This window comes from Bradysia coprophila, unplaced genomic scaffold (assembly GCF_014529535.1).
Source record: "Bradysia coprophila strain Holo2 unplaced genomic scaffold, BU_Bcop_v1 contig_439, whole genome shotgun sequence".
In the NCBI taxonomy this organism is placed as follows: Eukaryota; Metazoa; Arthropoda; class Insecta; order Diptera; family Sciaridae; genus Bradysia; species Bradysia coprophila.
Window position 1 is genome coordinate 513,449 of NW_023503692.1, and position 18,542 is coordinate 531,990.

Below are 18,542 nucleotides of genomic sequence, written 5' to 3' on the forward strand. Positions count from 1 at the left end.
ACGAAAATAAAAATTAATCCGCCGAAGGAGCCGAAGGGAGCCGGCACTGAAGAGGCAGGTTTAGTAGCGGAAACGCCTATGGAAGGATTAGAAACTCAATAAATTTTGTGATTCTTAAGAGCATAAATTAGATTCGAGTTTCATTTACTGTCCATTTCCATTACATACGCTTCCGCCCCTCAGATTAACATCAATAAATTACATCATATCTGTTTATCATTTCATGCGAAAATGACAACCATTCAATCATCTATTGGTGAGTTGAAGACTATCCAAGGGAATCTTCTACACTGTAAACTAGCAACAAATGCTATATGCCACAAGTTCATCAAAAACAAATGCGACTTCGCACTGATACAAGAGCCCTACACTCGTAAAGGTAAGTTCATAGGCTGGAACAAAGTTAAAGGTAAAATGTTTACGGACTTGTCAAGTCCACGACCCAGAACCAGCATATTTGCTAGCAATAGCAACAATCACACAGCTATAGCTGTACCTCAGTTCTGTAATCAGGACCTCACTACAATTAGAGTGAAATACAATCTAAACTAGGTCCCGGCCTTTGGCGGGTAGGTCCCTTGACTGACATTAGATAATTTGGGTTTACACAATAGATAGATACATAATATATGGGTAGTATTTAATGACATGTTTCAACTAGATACGTTTGTACCATGGGCATGGGCGTCAAGGGCTTCAAAATTCGAGGGCGGTAGGCACAGCATGAACACTTTCATAAAACGTGGGCGCCCACCAAACTAGGACTTTTAATCGTACTTCATTCAATTCAAAATTGCAGGGACTAACGTAAGGATTTTCCCGTGGGTGGGATTTCGACGAAAAGGCGCAAAAATGACTTCCTAATTCTTACTTAGAGGCGCCAAAAACAATGATTAAAAAAAGTCGAATTTTTCCTAGGGAGATTTGAAACACATTTTCCTTCCACTTCTGAGCCCTTCTTCTGGTGAAAAAGCCCGCGTTTGTTTTGTTGTCATTTAATTTGATTTCCTATTTTGCAGAATAATTTGAGATCTTACCAATGGCATGCAATTTCTTGATAATTTTGCCATTTGGCAAAACAGATTTGCAGTAATCATCTTTTCACAAAGAACGTGACTTACGTTACAATCAAATCTGAAGTGAATATGTAATAAAGGGTAGCACTCAGCACGCTTCCTTGTGGGACTACTGCTAGGATATGAGCTAGATATCCTAGATTTCTGACAATTTGGTACAAAGACCGTTTTTGTGGAAATGATTGAACAATTTTAATAAGATAGAAAGGAAACTTTCGAAGGAACATTTTGTGTATTAGACTCTTATGCCATGCACTATCAGAGGCCTTCTCTATGTCAAATGTGAACAATCCTGCAGAGTTTTTCTTATTTAGAGCTTGTTGGATATGATTACCTAAGATTTTGCTGATGGAGTTTGGCAGGCTAATTGGTCTGTAGTTGCTAGCACCTGATGTATCCTTAAGGAATGAAGACTGCTTTTGCAATTGCTAACCAGCCTAGTAATTTTCCACAGTTGGTTAGAGTAATTTTTCAACTGTGAAAGTCGGTCGTTCCACCTTTCCTTATTGAAGAATTTAAATTGAGCTTTGATCAATATGTTCAGATGGTTAATTTTCTTGTCAATGCTGAGGACATGGTTTCGCTGCCACAAAACTTGGAATAAAATCAAAAGTACTTTTTACGTTTTTGTAAAAATTTATAGTGTGGTCAAAATTGAATTCGTGGATTCGGGAATTCAAAAGGCGCGGGTGGGAAAATTCCCACCCACGATGTTCCTTAGGTTAGTCCCTGCAAAATTGTCATCAAAATCTATAATATAAAACACAAACACGGTGCACCTCATCTCACCTCGATGCACCACGCTTCACCTCGGTGCACCACGCTTCACCTCGGTGCACCACGCTTCACCTCGGTGTACCACGGGTCATCTATAATATAAAACACAAACACGGTGCACCTCATCTCACCTCGATGCACCACGCTTCACCTCGGTGTACCACGGGTCACCTTGAATAAACCCCAGTGATTCCCTTTGATTACAAATGCAAGTTGGTCAGGAATTTTCTATGATTAGAAATTCCCGATAATTAGGAATTTCTGCTGGTAAGCTTCCTGAAAGAACGGCAAATCAAAAAAGGAGAGACTACAGACAATTGATCATCGACAGCGCCAATATTTTCATCACATATGCAATTGAAACTATATAGCCAATGTGTGAAGAAGGAAAGAAATCTGTTTCAGATATCTGAAAATTAAAGACATATCTGGCGAACCAAGATCAATTCAATTCCTATTCCAACGCATCAACATAGCACTACAAAATTATAATGCCGGATGTGTCGTGGGAACACACACACAAATAGCAAATCTTTAAAAGAAATTTATTATGTTTAGTTTGGTAAATAAAAATACCGTGTGAATGAAAAAAAAATCCTGGTGTTTCAAATCCCGTCGTGATTAGTAATTCTCTGTGATTAGGATCAAAATGATAAACTTATGAAAACTTAGCACGTGACCTACAAAAACCAACATTTGTAACGATGTGCACAATATATACTTTTTGTGATTGACAATCACAACAAACAAATTTATGTCATCCCGCTCGCTTTGCTTGAGAAAATTTCGTTTTTTCAGATAATTGAAATCACCTACGTTAGTTAGTTAGTTAGTTCAAGAATCCAGGAACTCCTAAACGTTTCTGTAGATTTTCCTGAAATTTTGGTTATAGTCTAATAATAATGGAATGGAATTTTCAAAAGTTGGAAAAAACCCATATCTTGGAAGCTGGAGCTCCCCAAAGTTTCCATACAAATGCCATATAAAAGCCAATTCGTATGTGTGTGTGTGTTGTATATTTTGGTTCATGATATGGTATGAAATGTGGTGAAAGGTGCGTTTTGTTTTGAGATGGGATTTTTGTTGGAATTATCGGGGATCATTTTGGGAAATTTTGGGATGACAGATGATTCCTCTGGCACTTCCTACTTCCATTGGATTTTTTTATGGATTTGGGTTATTTTCGACATGAGTGAGGTGTTCGAAGGTTGGTTTCTAAATTTTGGGACGACAGCCGATTCCTCTGGAACTTCCTAACTTCCATTGCATTTTTTGATGGATTTGGGTTATGTTCGACATGAGTTAGGTGTTCCAAGACTGGTTCTTAAATTTTGAGATGACAGATGATTACTCTGGCATTTCCTAACTTCTGCCTGTTTTTTTTCGATGGATTTCAATTATTTTCGATTATTTTCGTTCCAACATTGGTCTCTAGATTTTGGGACTCAGACTGATTTCTCTAGAACTTTTTAATTGCCATAAGATTTTTTGATGACGCAAAAGTTTTATCAACAAAAAATTGACTCAAAAAATTTGTGAAAGAAAATTTTACGAAAAGAAATTTGCGTCACAAGTGGCAGATCTTGAGAAACCTATTGTAAGGAAAATGGTTAAAAAATGTACCAAAAGAATTTAATCGGAAGAAAACCGAATCATCTGCCACTTGTGACGCAAATTTCTTTTTGTAAAATTTTCTTTCACAAATTTTTTGGGTCAATTTTTTGTTGATAAAAGTTTTGCGTACGGCGCACAATGCGTCACCCTCAGTGATATCAGTTATTTTGTAAGTAAGATAAGGACTTGAGTCACATTTACCCTTTAAGGGTTTTTTGACTAATGATAGATTGAACCCTAAGAAATCTTTCTTTCGATGTTGGCAAGTTGAAAAGTTGGAGCCGGCGCCGCAATACGAATAATAGAACGAATGAATTTATGCAAGCACATTTAACTATATTTTAGTTGAAAAAAGTACTGGAATCATTGAGAAATCAGAAGTATCAGTGCATTGAAGTTTATAAGTAGTTCCCGCATAACAGTACGTTATCAGTACATGGATAATTGCATACGAGAAAAGTTACGAATGTCAGTACAACCCGGCCGAAGGCCGGGTAACAGTGCTAGTCATAAATAAAATAAAATCGATGAATTCTCAACGAATATCAACCACCTTGCATGTGAACTTCATTAAATGAGTCCATAATCATCTTGTAAGACATAATTTGTAACTTTATTTCGGTTAAAATTGAAAATAAAAAACTGCCTCAAAAATCTTTGGAGTAGGTCGACTTACCCACATATTTGACATCGTAAAGAATACGAGCCAGATAGGGAATAGAGCAAGTTTGATATTTTTGGACAGGTGTGGTCTCAGGCTTTGAGATATAGTAGCAACTGAAGCTAGCCCCCGCAGTGGATGAGCTAGACATGACCAGAAAGCTTCCCGATGGTGAAAAAATCAGTGAAGGTTGTCCACATTCATACAGTAAAAATGTTAAATTTCTTGTTAGTGCATATAATTGCTCGGTAGACCAGAGTCAACCAGTACATAGCAACTAATTTCATTTTTAGTCGAACTTTCCGTGCACTTCCATTAAAAAATCTCAGTAATCTAGGCACCCATAAAAAAGTATTTTGAAGATTTTTTAATATGTTAAATAGGCTGTGCTACCAATAGCCAATAAAATGAAAAATCGGTTGGGGTGCTCATTGACAAAACAATAAATTTGGACTTTGATGCCTCACCGTGACTCACAGCTACAACCTTTCGACTCGACGATACTTCTATTGGAAACGTCCGTCAATTCTCTACAAACTACCATTAGATCAAAATCGACCGGGTCGGTTAATTACGGGGTAAAATTTTCTGAAAAAGTCATGATTTTGAAATTTTCTTAGAGACGCCCCGAGCCGGAGAGCCGTTTAATAAAAAAACTTTTTCTACGAAATGGTCTTATCTCGTTTTTCAGAGTTTTATCCGCACGTTGATGTATACTTTATTCGTAAATTGTTGTACATTTAATCCGTACTTTTGTTATGTGAAAATTCAACTGTCACAATTGCGATTTATATGGGACATTCCAGCTAATTTGTAAATTTTCGAAATATTTTCACCAAATGAAAACCGATTGCAGTAACCTTTTTTTACTTGAAAGCTGTTGACCAGACGCGTCGTTTAAGCCCCATATTAGGTCGGTGGCCTAAAATCTCGGGGAGATACCACCATAAAAGTGTATGCTTTGTTTCAGCAAATTTTTAAAAATTCTAGTTTATTTCACTAAATCTGAACCGATTTCAGTAAACTTTTTTTTTTTTGCTGAAAGCTATTGACAAGACGCGTAGTTTGACACCAATATGAGGTCATTGGCATAATGTCCCGGGGAGATATGACCAAAAAGTGTTTCTTTGATTTTATATAAATTACGACATTCCAAGATATTCTCAATAAATCTCAAATGATTTCTGCAAACTTGTTTCCCTGTAGATCCGAACGCTATAATTACACAATTACATCAAATGCCACGAAATTAAATTTTTAGAAGATTTTTGGCTCATTCTGCTTCGAAGTAAGGTAAAATCAAGTTGCAGAAATTAAATTTTTTCATATAAATACTGAAGATCGGTGTCATTCAAAAGCTACTACATATGACTTCACGAGTAAAATAACTTTGGCTCGATCTGGTTAGTTGGGTGAGTGAAGTAGGTGAAAAACTTAATACCTCAGAAATGACGAAATTTGTAACGCAACTAACCCTGGAATTACCCATTTACTAGTAGGATCCCGTGCCCCTAAGGGCACCCCCACAATTACAACGATCGGGGTCTTCGACCCCTCCGCATTCGAATTGTTTGAGCGGAGCCCGAAACAACACCTTCTTCTTCACTACACCTTTTCGTATAATTCACCGTTTCTTTACTTTTCATAATTAATTTTTCATGCCATGAGGCTGCCGCCCCCTGTACCCCCGCAATCCCCATTCTTACTCCTTTTCGAATAAAACACCTCCTCCCGTGTGACACTCTGCTGAAAACCATCAACTTTGGGTGAATATACCGTACCCTTCTACAACCCACGACTCTTCTTTCGTCATTTTTCGAATATACTCCTACCAACTCCTACACAAAAACGTCCACTGTATTAACTTCCACACAACCTCTATTTCAATACCGTACAACTTTGCCAGAGATACAAAAATCGAGGGGGTAGTCACTAATACGTAAAAGCGTTCATTGAAGTCACTTTCACACCACAACTCTTTCGATAACCAACAACTTTGCCGAAGAAACCAACTTTCCATCTGCTTCACACAAAAAGTTACAAAAATGGAGGGGGTGGTCACTAATACCTAAAGGCGTACACTATGGTGACTTTCATCCTGCCAAACGATCTAATTCTCTAAACCCAACAACTTTCAGCAATACCAATTTCATCCAAACAAAAACTCAAAATCATCACCGATCACTGTAGGTTGGAGTAGCTCAAAAATGACCCACTTGGAAGGCTGTCACTCGCTCAAATTTTTTCCAAATTTTGTAATTTTTTGATTCGTACCGGCCATACCTACCATTTGACGTATCACACGCCTCTACAGCTTTTAAAACAGCCGCTCCACAATTATAAACGCCTTCCCGTTGGTCGTTAACCACCCTACTTACATCTATAACTCCATCAAATTTCAGCCAACTTTCGTGCATTTTTTTTTCTTCGATTCGTGTTATCAATACCTTTCATTTGAGCCGTCACACACCTCTCTAACATTTAAACAGCCGCTCCACAATTTTAAACATTTTCCGGACCCCCAAAAAACCCATAAAATCCACTCTACCACCTACAAATGAAAAGTTGGAAAAAAACTTTCTTCTGCAACTTTGTTCACCACATCGAAATGAACATGTCTTCTTGCACAATCGAAGCTCCATCTCTCAAAATACCAAAGTTATTCACGTTTCCCGTTTTTTCACCTCCCAACAGTCATAGCTCAACTATCTCCGAACAAAGTTTCCAGCGGACCTTATTTTCTCCACGTTTCAAACCATTTCCTACAACATATCAAAAAGTGTTTTTTTTGCTCTGAACTTCCATTACAACAGCTAAAAAGTTGATTTTGACGGTAAAATCATTACCCACAGACAGACAAACAAACATCTCGCTATTACAATATGTTTATTTCACCCAATTTGACCTCATTCCGCTTAGATATATTTTTTCAATTATTTTCTTAGACTAAACTGTAATTTTCATTGGTTGTATGGAAAAAAAGAAGATATTGTTAACAATAGTTATTTGGATCACAAGGGACGAAAGTAAAGAAATTCAACCGTGTGCGAGAGTTGCTGCCCGCGCCGGAGGCAAGGGCCGCAATCGCACGGGTTGAATGTCTTTACGTCGTCCCATGTGATCCACATAACTTTTTATCACGAGAACTAAGAAAATTGTAATTGAGGCACATAAACTCGAAGAAATGCGTTATCGATCGTATGATGAATTAAACCAAGATATGATGATATTTGCTGGGGTCCAGGGGGCGGCAGCCCCCTGGTAAAAGAAAATATTAATATTATCAACCATCACAACAATCAGACGTAAAAAACAACAACAATATCCTCTGAATTATTTGTCATCAACTTTGTATGTTAACATTAATCAGAGCACTGGCGCACGGTTTGTTCAATATTGATCAAAGTAAACATCTTGACAAGATTTGACTTTCGCATTATGTACATCGACTTTCGCATTATATTCATGGACTTTCGTATTATGTATTAACCGATATCGATACATAACTTGCATTTTTTTACTTTCGCTTCCCGTTTGGGAACCGAAAATTAAAATTTTCGTAGTTCGTGTGATGAAAAATAATCTGAAACTCAGTATAAGGTAGAGGCCGATCAAGGTGGTTGATCAACCTCTCTTATTACACAAGCGCCGTTTTTAGCTTTTGCCCTGTAAAAGGCGTTTGCGTGGTTCTAAAAATCTGAAACTTCACAGGATGACTCTAAATAGGCGTTAGAATCGATTTTTGATAGTAGAGCCCCACCTTAGGGCCGGCCCTTCGACACGGACCTAACGATTTTTTCGTTGATTTTGGTAGTATTCAATGTACTGAACACGATGGTGGTGGAGAAAAAAAAATTATGTCGTTTTGCCTGTCAAAATGGCTGCCGAAGTGCAAAATTTTGCACTTTTCAATTGTGTATTACGGGCTGTGGTTGATCGATTTCTGCGCGGTCTGTGGCTACTAAGGGGTAATCGAGGGTGTAGATTCCGAAAATCAAGTTTTTACGGCACCTCACAGTGGAAGAAGTGCCGCAAAATGCGAAAAAACCTGTTTTTTTTTTTGTACAAAAAATCGTTTTTTTCGTATCCCATTCAAAATTTTCCACTTTATTGAAAACGGCTATTATTAGTGAAAAGTACTCTAAAAGACCTTTCAAATGAGCCCCATATCAAGAAAATCCTTGGTGCCGTTTCCGAGCAATTGAGGTTTAAATGTCGAAACAGAGGCCCAACTTTGATCTCAGTACGTCCACAAGATGGCGTCTAAGGCTATAGGTTACTTCGGCAAATTTTTTCTAAATATAAAGTTGAGATAGGTCACAGAACAAACGGATTCCAATCGAAGTCACTGGACCGAGATATGAAAAGATTTGTAAACGAAAATTTTGCGACATTCTTCAGTATATGGCAAAAAATTTCGTTGTACAAATTTAGATATTGCAACGAAAGAAGTTCCAGCACTTTAGGGCGCACTAATAATTAGAGTGTGAGCGCCACAGCAGTGATTGGGGCAAAACATCCAACATCCGAAGCCTCTGTCTGGAGCGATTATGTGGTCATCGTTTGTACGCTTTTGTAGGCGCGAAAATTTAAACAAAAACCAATGCTCGAGATAAATGTACTAAGTGCATTGCGCTTCAATTTTGAGCGAATTTTTGTTAGCGCGAAAATATTCGAAAAGCGAATGGTGTAATAATAACATATTATCGCGTGTGATCGTTCTAAATTTAGTAATGTGCGTTACTGTGGATTTACATAGCAACGTAAAAGTGACAGATGCAAAAATTTTCTCATACGGCAACTCGAAATTTCATTCATAATTTTAATTTTATGAATGAAATTTCGGGTTGCAGTATTTAAAAAACATTGCATCTGTCACTTTTACGTTGCTATGTAAATCCACGGTTACAGTCTGTCTTTGCAAATTAAATGTATTAGCAGTCGGCAGTTTAAAACTCATCAACTATTCGGTTGCAAAAGTGCGTTGCGGGTGGGTCTAAATAATTTTTGTATTATGTGGATTGCACAAACTCGAGCAAAATAATAATTTTTTTGACTAACACATAGAAACAAGTCTGACATTATTGAATATAAAATAGCGCCAGTTAGCAAATGTACAGGTGAACTTATTCACGCCATAAGTCCGCCGAAAATTCAAAACTTGAAGTGGCAACTACAATTCAAACGTAGCGTCGTATATGAATGATTCACGATATTTTCATACAAGAGTGCGTTGAAATTTATTTTTCAATTCATTTGTTCATCTACTGATTCACCCGAAATCAGCGTTGGGTGGAGTCGGGTGCAAACGAAATGTTGGTCAAATTAATTAATAATTAAGAAATTGTTGTGCAATTTAATTCGGCCGTAATAGATCGACCTCACAAGATTTGTCCTTTTAAAAAATTTAGCAGAAGCCCTCATAGAACAAACTCACCGGATTTGACGTTTTACAGATCGCGAAGGCGTTTATAGATCGATATTACCGTATTTTCCCTTCTACAAAATGTAATGAAGACTCTAAACTCTTATAGATCGATATCACCAGATTTGGCTTTTAGCGAAATCTCTAATAGAACGACCTCACGGGACTTTTCCTTTTACAAAATGTAGCGATGTCCTTTTAACGAAATGAATTAAAGTTGCTAATGGAACCTCATGGGATCTGCCCTTTAAAAAAATGTAGTGAAGACACCAATAGATCGACCTCACAGGATTTTACTTTTAACGAAATAAGGCAAAATCGCTAAAATAGATCGACCTCGCCGGATTTGCTATTTTACAAAATGTATTAAAGACGCTAATATATCAACCTCATAGATTTTGTCCTTTTATGAAATGTAGCGAAGGTACTAATAGAACTACCTCGCCGGATTTGTTCTTTAACAAAGTGTAACGGGAATGCTAAAATAGCCCGACCTCATTGGATTTGCCCTTAAACGAAATGTAACGGGAACGCTAAAATCGCTCGACCTCATTGGATTTGTCCTTTAACTAAATGTAACGAAGGCTCTAATAGATCGACCTTACCGGATTTATCCTTTAACAAAATTTAGTGGGACCTCTAAAATAGCTCGACCTCACGGGATCCCTTTAAAAAATGCAGCAAGAACGCTTATAGCTTCACCTCATTGGATTTGTCCTTTAACAAAATTAAAGCGAAGGCTCTAATAGACCGACCTTACCGGATTTGTTCTTTTACAAAATGTAGCGGGAACGCTAAAATAGATCGACTTCACCGGATTTTCCCTTTTACAAAATGTATGCTCAATCTCTATAGGTTAGCAGGAATCATGTCCGGAGCGATAGCGGAGGACTTGACGCAGTCTAACTTCCAAAAAAAGAACGAAGAAATTTTTTTGAGACGCGGCAACTATATATAGGCGAGAATTTAAGTTTCTTTCCTTTTGCCTGTATCACCACAAATCCTATTCCATCTTATTCGCGCTTCAAATACGAGCAAAACGAGCTATCACTCGACTATGTAACTTTAAAATTGCCGGAGATACATCGTTTTGAAGTTGGTCATTTTGATAGAAAATGCACCAAATTAACGTTTTCCAAACAATCAAAATCTTTCAACTTACTCTGTATCATGTCCGGAGCGATAGCGGAGGACTTGACGCAGTCTAACTTCCAAAAAAAGAACGAAGAAATTTTTTTGAGACGCGGCAACTATATATAGGCGAGAATTTAAGTTTCTTTCCTTTGGCCTGTATCACCACAAATCCTATTCTATCTTATTCGCGCTTCAAATACGAGCAAAACGAGCTATCACTCGACTATGTAACTTTAAAATTGCCGGAGATACATCGTTTTGAAGTTGGTCATTTTGATAGAAAATGCACCAAATTAACGTTTTCCAAACAATCAAAATCTTTCAACTTACTCTGTATGTTTCTATCTGTCTATCTGTCTATCTGTCTATCTATCGACGGTCGATCTCGGAAACTAGTCAGCCAATCTCCATGAAATTTTGCAGGAACCTCAGGGTGGGTATAAAAATGAAAATGTGATACGCAACTACCCCAGGAAAAACCAGAATTTTGTTTTATTGGCCTCGAAGTGGTTTCTGAGTGTGGTTTTCGAGGGTCGGGAACGCGTTTTCAGCTGTAGCTCAGCTGTATTGAAACCTGCAGGGGCGTGTGACCCATCAAATGAAAGGTATTCGCCACACGAATCGAACAAAAAAACTAATTAGAAAAATTGGTGCAGATTTGGTTGAGCTAGAGTGGTCAGAGTGACCAAATTTTGAGCTACTCGAGCGTAGGATGAAAGGACTAATATTTTTTGGCTTATGAGAGATAGAGATTTACTTTCTTCGGCAAAGTCTCAGAGTTTTACGAGTAGAACACATTGGCATATGTGAAAAATGTCGAAAGTTGGAAATGGGTGGGTCAATTATGTTTTTAGAGGTATTTCTTGAATGGTGGCAGATAGAGAGTTACTTTCTTCGGCAAAGTCTCAGAGTTTTACGAGTAGAAAAGAAGGGCATTTGCGAAAAATGTCGAAAGTTGGAAATGGGTGGGTCAATTGGGGTTTTGGAGATATTTCTTGAATGGTGGCAGATAGAGAATTACTTTCTTCGTCAAATTTTCGAATTTCGTCAAATTTTCGATTTTCGTTAAATTTCGTCAAATTTTCGAATTTCGTCAAATTTTTTAATTTTCGTCAAATTTTCGATTTTCGTCAAATTTTCGATTTTCGTCAAATTTTCGATTTTCGTCAAATTTTCGAATTTCGTCAAATTTTCAAATTTCGTCAAATTTTCAAATTTCGTCAAATTTCGTCAAATTTTCGATTTTCGTCAAATTTTCGAATTTCGTCAAATTTTTGAATTTAGTCAAATTTTCGAATTTCATCAAATTTCGTCAAATTTTCGGATTTCGTCAAATTTTCGAATTTCGTCAAATTTTCGAATTTCGTCAAATTTTCGATTTTCGTCAAATTTTCGATTTTCGTCAAATTTTCGATTTTCTTCAAATTTTCGATTTTTGTTAAATTTTAAAATTTCGTCAAATTTTCGAATTTCGTCAAATTTTCAGGGAATAGTCAACATAGCGGTCACTACACAGCTTACATTACAATTCGGAATCAATGACACCTTCCCAATGATACAAACTTAACGACAAAACGTTGGCCACGTTTGGCTAAAAATGTATATGTTCTCTTCTATGAAAGCGTTTCTACACGTTAAGTTATATAGAATTTAGGATTTCATATTATTTGCATTTGTAAGGTGTGCAACATTTACAACGATTTTAATAAAAATTTGGAATACGACTTCAAATGTTACTCTTACAATGTTCATAAACATATTTCAAGGTTTCATATGAAGTAATGAATAAATTTATAGATGAAACGATATTTATTGATATCTTTTATTTTTGCATAATTAGTATAAACATTTTTATGCTCAAAATAGCGGCAGAATAAAATCATTTGCATACATAGTCCATAACTTAAAAAATTAACAGTGTCACATCTTCACAAGAAGACGTAATATTGCACCAACTTTTTTATTTCAAAGTAAAATATGGTTTCATTGAGCGGCGTCTTACAACTAATATTGGTATCCTATGGATATAGATCGTAAGTGCGCTAGGTTACAATGGTCCGGAGCACTGAGTATGAGTATACTAGATGCGGCACTGCACATTACGCATTTTATGCAAAGATTACTGTGTAGAGGTAGACTTTACTATTGCGAATTTTGACAACATGCACATACTTGAAACATTTCAAATCAAAGATGTGCAAAATTAGCGTAACAAAAAGACTTTTGAAATTTGTGCATATCCTAAAGTGTATAAAAAGAGACAAAATGTGGAGCCTTGATTATCAACACTATTTTTGTTCACAATTATGGACCATTTCATCATTGGTACGTATTAGCGTGTTACTAAAACAACTTTATGCAACTCAGCATCACAATGTTATCAGCTGAGTTCTTTCGAAGTTTGACACTAAGTCAATGTGCCGTTCTGAAATAATTTAGCCGCCGCCGATCCCTTACCAGTCGGCGCACCGCCGCCGACTATTTTAAAACCGGCACACACCTCTAATTTTCGTCAACTTCCGACTTAACTTCTAAAACGACTGATATCCCGGCAAAAACTCTTTCAGAGCAAAGTTGGACGCAGTCTACAGTCTATATGTGTGATAACTTCTAAAACAAGTGATATCGCTAGAGGTGACGCTGTCAGCGTCGTTACGCAAAATTGAATTTCACAGCCAATTAATTGAAATTAGCTGATCTAGTTTTCCAAACCATTCGCCAATTTTTTTTTTCAGAAAAAATTTTAACCAACAGAATTTTGACTGAAAAATTTTCAACAAAAAATTCTGCGTCGCAAAGTGGCAGATGCTCACGGACAAACCTACGAGAACATTTAATCTGCCACATGCGACGCAGAATTTTTTGTTGAAAATTTTTCAGTCAAAATTCTGTTGGTTAAAATTTTTTCTGAAAAAAAAAAAATTGGCGAATGGTTTGGAAAACTAGATCAGCTAATTTCAATTAATTGGCTGTGAAATTCAATTTTGCGTAACGACGCTGACAGCGTCACCTCTAGCGATATCACTTGTTTTAGAAGTTATCACACATATAGACTGTAGACTGCGTCCAACTTTGCTCTGAAAGAGTTTTTGCCGGGATGTTTCTATCTATCTGTCTATCTATCTGTCTATCTATCGACGGTCGATCTCGGAAACTAGTCAGCCAATCTCCATGAAATTCTGCAGGAACCTCAGGGTGGGCATAAAAATGAAAATGTGATACGCCATTACCCCAGGAAAAACCAGAATTTTGTTTTATTGGCCTCGAAGTGGTTTCTGAGTGTGGTTTTCGAGGGTCGGGAACGCGTTTTCGGCTGTAGCTTAGCTGTATTGAAACCTACAGAGGCGACCCATCAAATGAAAGGTATTCGTAACACGATTCGAACAAAAAAATAATTTAAAAAATCGGGGCAGATTCGTTTGAGCTAGAGTGATTAGAGTGACCAAATTTTGAGCTACTCGAGCGTAGGATGAAAGGACTAATATTTTTGCGATTATGAGAGATAGAGAGTTACTTTCTTCGGCAAAGTCTCAGAGTTTTACGAGTAGAACATAGGGGCATATTTGAAAAATGTCGAAAGTTGGAAATGGGTGGGTCAATTATGTTTTTAGAGGTATTTCTTGAATGGTGGCAGATAGATAGTTACTTTCTTCGGCAAAGTCTCAGAGTTTTACGAGTAGAAAAGAAGGGCATTTGTGAAAAATGTCGAAAGTTGGAAATGGGTGGGTCAATTGGGGTTTTAGAGATATTTCTTGAATGGTGGCAGATAGAGAATTACTTTCTTCGTAAAATTTTCGATTTTCGTCAAATTTTCGATTTTCGTCAAATTTTCGTTTTTTGTCAAATTTTCGATTTTCGTCAAATTTTCGAATTTCGTCCAATTTTCGAATTTCGTCAAATTTTGTCAAATTTTGTCAAATTTTCGAATTTCGTCAAATTTTCGAATTTCGTCAAATTTTCGAATTTCGTCAAATTTTCGAATTTCGTCAAATCGATTTTCGTCAAATTTTCAAATTTCGTCATATTTTCGAATTTCGTCATATTTTCGAATTTCGTCATATTTTCGAATTTTCGATTTTCGTCAAATTTTCGATTTTAGTCAAATTTTCGATTTTCGTCAAATTTTCAAATTTTGTCAAATTTTCAAATTTCGTCAAATTTTCAAATTTCGTCAAATTTTCAAATTTCGTCAAATTTTCAAATTTTGTCAAATTTTCAAATTTCGTCAAATTTTCAAATTTCGTCAAATTTTCAAATTTCGTCAAATTTTCGAATTTCGTCAAATTTTCGATTTTCGTCAAATTTTCAAATTTCGTCAAATTTTCGATTTTTGTCAAATTTTCGATTTTCGTCAAATTTTCGAATTTCGTTATATTTTCAAATTTCGTCAAATTTTCAAATTTCGCCAAATTCCGAATTTCTGTTATAAACTGTTATAAAAAGCAGTGTTCTAAAACTTCTAAAACGACTGATATCCCAACAAAAATCTCTTCGAGAAAAGTGTGACGCAGTCTTTGAAATACAATTTCTAAAATGAATGATATCACTAGAGTTGACGCTTTCAGCTTCGTTACGCAAAAATTAAATTTTACACCCAATTTTAGTTCAAACAAGCTGGCTTAGTTTTTCTCATCATCTGCCAAATAATTTTTACCAAAAAAAATTTGACTGGAAACAACCAAAATTTTACCAAAAAAATCTGCGTCGCATGTGGCAGATAAATTTTCTTGCTGGTATGTTACTGAACATTTGCCACTTTGCGACGCAGATTTTTTTGGTAAAATTTTGGTTGTTTCCAATCGGGGCAGATTCGTTTGAGCTAGAGTGATTAGAGTGACCAAATTTTGAGCTACTCGAGCGTAGGATGAGAGGACTAATATTTTTGCGATTATGAGAGATAGAGAGTTACTTTCTTCGGCAAAGTCTCAGAGTTTTACGAGTAGAACATAGGGGCATATTTGAAAAATGTCGAAAGTTGGAAATGGGTGGGTCAATTGGGGTTTTAGAGATATTTCTTGAATGGTGGCAGATAGAGAATTACTTTCTTCGTAAAATTTTCGATTTTCGTCAAATTTTCGATTTTCGTCAAATTTTCGTTTTTTGTCAAATTTTCGATTTTCGTCAAATTTTCGATTTTCGTCAAATTTTCGAATTTCGTCAAATTTTCGAATTTCGTCAAATTTCGTCAAATTTTCGATTTTCGTTAAATTTTCAATTTTCGTCAAATTTCGTCAAATTTTCAAATTTCGTCAAATTTTCGAATTTCGTCAAATTTTCGAATTTCGTCAAATTTTCGAATTTCGTCAAATTTTCGATTTTCGTCAAATTTTCAAATTTAGCCAAATTTCCGAATTTCTGTTATAAACTGTTATAAAAAGCAGTGTTCTAAAACTTCTAAAACGACTGATATCCCAACAAAAATCTCTTCGAGAAAAGTGTGACGCAGTCTTTACAATTTAAATACAATTTCTAAAATGAATGATATCGCTAGAGTTGACGCTTTCAGCTTCGTTACGCAAAAATTAAATTTTACACCCAATTTTAGTTCAAACAAGCTGGCTTAGTTTTTCTCATCATCTGCCAAATAATTTTTACCAAAAAAATTTTGACTGGAAACAACCAAAATTTTACCAAAAAAATCTGCGTCGCAAAGTGGCAAATGTTCAGTAACATACCAGCAAGAAAATTTATCTGCCACATGCGACGCAGATTTTTTTGGTAAAATTTTGGTTGTTTCCAGTCAAATTTTTTTTGGTAAAAATTATTAGGCAGATGATGAGAAAAACTAAGCCAGCTTGTTTGAACTAAAATTGGGTGTAAAATTTAATTTTTGCGTAACGAAGCTGAAAGCGTCAACTCTAGCAATATCATTCATTTTAGAAATTGTATTTCAAAGACTGCGTCACACTTTTCTCGAAGAGATTTTTGTTGGGATTTAACAAAAGCGTATACTTCATACATTTTGCTGTACACAATGGGAAAGGGACTGATAATCATACTTTTTTGCGCGTGCATTTCTTGAATGACCCTTTTGTCTACATGTCTTTAACGAGAAATTATACGGCAAATTTGACCACAAAATTTAACAAATGTAACAAACGCAATTACTAAATGAAACCTAGAGTGATGGTTAAGGCAGCTATGCTGCCTTCTCGCATTCAGTTGTAGGCATTGGGTGCAGCTAAAATATACTAGTAAATGAAAATTAATAAATACTAGTAACTAGTATAATTTGCAGCTAGTTTCTCTACCACATCCAGTTAGGTTCAAATGTGACAGCTGACTTAAAATACAACAGACATAGGAAGTAGGGATAGTGCAATACGTCCTTGTTCGGAGATTTTTATTTTGCCGAGAGGGAGCTTTGTAGCCAGAGCCGAAGTCGAGGGCTATAACTCCTCGTGGCAAAAGAACAATCTCCAAACAATTATTTTACTTGCGAAGCCCTACAAAAATGAAAATTGTCGCAAGTGTAAACTGTGTGCCACTTGCGAAAATTTCAGTTTCGCAGGGTGCGGCAAGTAAAAACTATTTGCTGGTGGAAAACTGTCATTTGACAGTTGATGTTAATAGCTGACACAATGCTATGAATTGTTTTAAGAAATCATTGATCATCTTCAAGGCCGCTCCACGATAAGAAATGACACCCACGTTAAAAAAATCTCATAGAAATGAATGAATGAACGAAACTTAAGTAAGGTTACGTGTGAAAGTACCATATCTTGAAGATGATCTATAGCATCGTGTCAGTTATTAACATCAACTATTACTTTTTATAGATTTTATTTTTCATGCCTTGAACAAAAATTACGGAATTTTTCTCGTAATTTGGGCCCTCAGCATGAAAAGTTGAATACGCATCTGTTGTGGACGGTTTATTTTAGGCACTTTCGCTTGTCGTTCTCACTTCGTTCGGGCTACAACTCGCGAAATTGCCTAAAATATACCGTCCACAACAGATACGTAAATAACTATTGCCATCTTCGATTTGAAATGATATTTCTGTTGAGGTTGGAAATATTAAAAAAAACATTTACAAAATTTACAAGTTCAACGATTTTTTACATTTTTATCACACGAACTACGAAAATTGTAATTTTCGGTTCCCAAACGTGAAGCGAAAGTAAAAAAATGCAAGTTATGTATCGATATCGGTTAATACATAATACGAAAGTCCATGAATATAATGCGAAAGTCGATGTACATAATGCGAAAGTCAAATCTTGTCAAGATGTTTACTTTGATCAATATTGAACAAACCGTGCGCCAGTGCTCTGATTAATGTTAACATACAAAGTTGATGACAAATAACTCAGAGGATATTGTTGTTGTTTTTTACGTCTGATTGTTGTGATGGTTGATAATATTAATATTTTCCTTTACCAGTAGGCTGCCGTTCCTGGACCCCCGCAAATGTCAGCATATGTTGGTTTAATTCATCATTCGATAACGCATTTCTTCGAGTTTATGTGCCTCAATTACAATTTTCGTAGTTCTCGTGATAAAAAGTTATGGGGATCACACGGGACGACGTAAAGAAATTCAACCTGTGCGATTACGGCCCTTGCCTTCGGTGCGGGCAGCAACTCTCGCACACGCTACGTCGAATCTGAAACTTAAAAAGCCCCACTGTGCCACTTCGATTCTCTCAACGGCCTGTTAGCTCACCTGGTAAGTCTCAGCCTGGCGTGGGAGAGGTGCCCAAAACCAGTGAAAGCTTTTTTTCTTTTTTCTTTTTGCTTGTGAGCCTTTTTTAAAACCAAAAAACAGATGATATGATTGTATCATTACGAATCATTAATTAGCTTCGACCTAATCTCAAATTGACAATTAAACGTCCTAGCCTCTATGACAC

General features: G+C 36.3%; 2 long non-coding RNA genes across 2 annotated transcripts; both read right to left on the bottom strand.

Moving 5' to 3' along the window:
* Nucleotides 1-7,126: 7,126 nt before the first annotated feature.
* Nucleotides 7,127-17,838, bottom strand: LOC119082460. Its single transcript, XR_005088644.1, has 2 exons — nucleotides 17,766-17,838; nucleotides 7,127-7,274 (listed from the first exon to the last, which is right to left on the bottom strand). It is a non-coding gene; the product is annotated as an uncharacterized LOC119082460 (long non-coding RNA).
* Nucleotides 10,016-10,370, bottom strand: LOC119082461. The gene is made up of 2 exons (XR_005088645.1): nucleotides 10,309-10,370; nucleotides 10,016-10,047 (listed from the first exon to the last, which is right to left on the bottom strand). It is a non-coding gene; the product is annotated as an uncharacterized LOC119082461 (long non-coding RNA).
* Nucleotides 17,839-18,542: the final 704 nt, after the last annotated feature.